The sequence below is a fragment of the Schistocerca serialis genome, chromosome 2 (genome assembly GCF_023864345.2).
Source record: "Schistocerca serialis cubense isolate TAMUIC-IGC-003099 chromosome 2, iqSchSeri2.2, whole genome shotgun sequence".
In the NCBI taxonomy this organism is placed as follows: domain Eukaryota; kingdom Metazoa; phylum Arthropoda; class Insecta; order Orthoptera; family Acrididae; genus Schistocerca; species Schistocerca serialis.
In genome coordinates this window covers 506,950,793-506,953,194 of record NC_064639.1, presented here as the reverse complement: position 1 = coordinate 506,953,194, position 2,402 = coordinate 506,950,793, and positions in this window count along the sequence as shown.

Below are 2,402 nucleotides of genomic sequence, written 5' to 3'. Positions count from 1 at the left end.
AGAAATATATACAGGCCAAGATTTTGCATTGTGTTAAAAATAAATTTGTAGATTACCCATTTCTTGCTCTTGGTCATGATAACCATTATGAAATTGGGATTGAGGACTTACATCAGACTCAACTAGTTTGTAAGATTGCATCCCTATACTCCTGCATACACTTAAAAACATATGGAAAAAAAGTGTGCTGAGAAAATTTTAAACAAAAAAATCAAGTATAAGGCAGAAGTTAAATAAACTCATATTTTTTAATCATGTATAGTGCTCAAATAGGAAAAGATTATGTAATGGGACATTCCATGCAGATGGGTGTGACATTTTGACAGATTTTTTAAAACTATTTTGCCCATAGATTTGTTGTTGTGTAATGATGAACTTCAAAGGATGAATCACATTGAAGTAAAATTAACTCTTTACATCCTGTGTAGATATTGTAACAAAATTATAATTGTTTATTATATAAGCTTATTTTAAGATGTTTGGTGTTACAAAATATGCACTTGCATTAAAAACAGGTGATTTGTGTGAAATTAATGAAAAAAATATGCTATGAAACTTATTTGACAGATGGCTTTCAGTGTGAGAAAATAATTCCCTCAATAACTAATGTTAACTTGAGTTTTCACTTTAAGAAAACAGTTTAATCACAGGATGGGTGTGACCTAATGGAGTATGCAGTAGCCCTATGTTTCAAACAGTAATGTTTGTGGATACTCTGCAACATAAGAGCAATAAAATTGTTACTCTGTTAATTCTTGTTTTAATAATTCCTAGGAGGTCTTTCTATTATATTTTCCTGTGTTGAGGGGGGTGGTGGGGGGGGGGGGGGGGGAGAGAATGCAAATAATCATATAGAATTATCTTTCTAGCACTACAAAGTACAGAATACAGTGATTACAGTTACACTTGGAAATCTAGGAAATTTCAGTATTCATGTTACATGCCTAATTTTCATCAACATTTTCCTTAATTATAGAGTTACACTTTATGCTGATTTGAACTGTGTTCTACATGTTAAAAAGATTTTGTTTGGTCATAGTGATAAAAGCATTTCATTTTGTTAGTTCACGTGTCCCATGCGGAACTGAAATTATCAAGTTATGATGACAAAGGAAGGAATTAACATTAAGGAATCTTACTTCACAGAAATTATGTAACAATGGTTACACTTTTTGCTAGTTAACTGTAACATAAACCATTTAGTTTTCCATAAAGAGTGAAAGCAGTAGCATGAGTCATGTAAAGAACGAAGTTTCCCATAGAGAACTAAAGTATTTTACGTTTGAGTTATTGCAGACCCAAAGTATTGTGCTCTTCATATTTCATCTACATCTACATCTATACTCCGCGAGCCACCTTACGGTGTGTGGCGGAGGGTACTTATTGTACCACTATCTGATCCCCCCTTCCCTGTTCCATTCACGAATTGTGCGTGGGAAGAACGACTGCTTGTAAGTCTCCGTATTTGCTCTAATTTCTCGGATCTTTTCGTTGTGATCATTACGCGAGATATATGTGGGCGGTAGTAATATGTTGCCCATCTCTTCCCGGAATGTGCTCTCTCGTAATTTCGATAATAAACCTCTCCGTATTGCGTAACGCCTTTCTTGAAGTGTCCGCCACTGGAGCTTGTTCAGCATCTCCGTAACGCTCTCGCGCTGACTAAATGTCCCCATGACGAATCGCGCTGCTTTTCGCTGGATCATGTCTATCTCTTCTATTAATCCAACCTGGTAAGGGTCCCATACTGATGAGCAATACTCAAGAATCGGACGAACAAGCGTTTTGTAAGCTACTTCTTTCGTCGATGAGTCACATTTTCTTAGAATTCTTCCAATGAATCTCAACCTGGCGCCTGCTTTTCCCACTATTTGTTTTATGTGATCATTCCACTTCAGATCGCTCCGGATAGTAACTCCTAAGTATTTTACGGTCGTTACCGCTTCCAATGATTTACCACCTATGGCATAATCGTACTGGAATGGATTTCTGCCCCTATGTATGCGCATTATATTACATTTATCTACGTTTAGGGAAAGCTGCCAGCTGTCGCACCATGCATTAATCCTCTGCAGGTCCTCCTGGAGTACGTACGAGTCTTCTGATGTTGCTACTTTCTTGTAGACAACCGTGTCATCTGCAAATAGCCTCACGGAGCTACCGATGTTGTCAACTAAGTCATTTATGTATATTGTAAACAATAAAGGTCCTATCACGCTTCCCTGCGGTACTCCCGAAATTACCTCTACATCTGCAGATTTTGAACCGTTAAGAATGACATGTTGTGTTCTTTCTTCTAGGAAATCCTGAATCCAATCACAAACCTGGTCCGATATTCCGTAAGCTCGTATTTTTTTCACTAAACGTAAGTGCGGAACCATATCAAATGCCTTCCTGAAGTC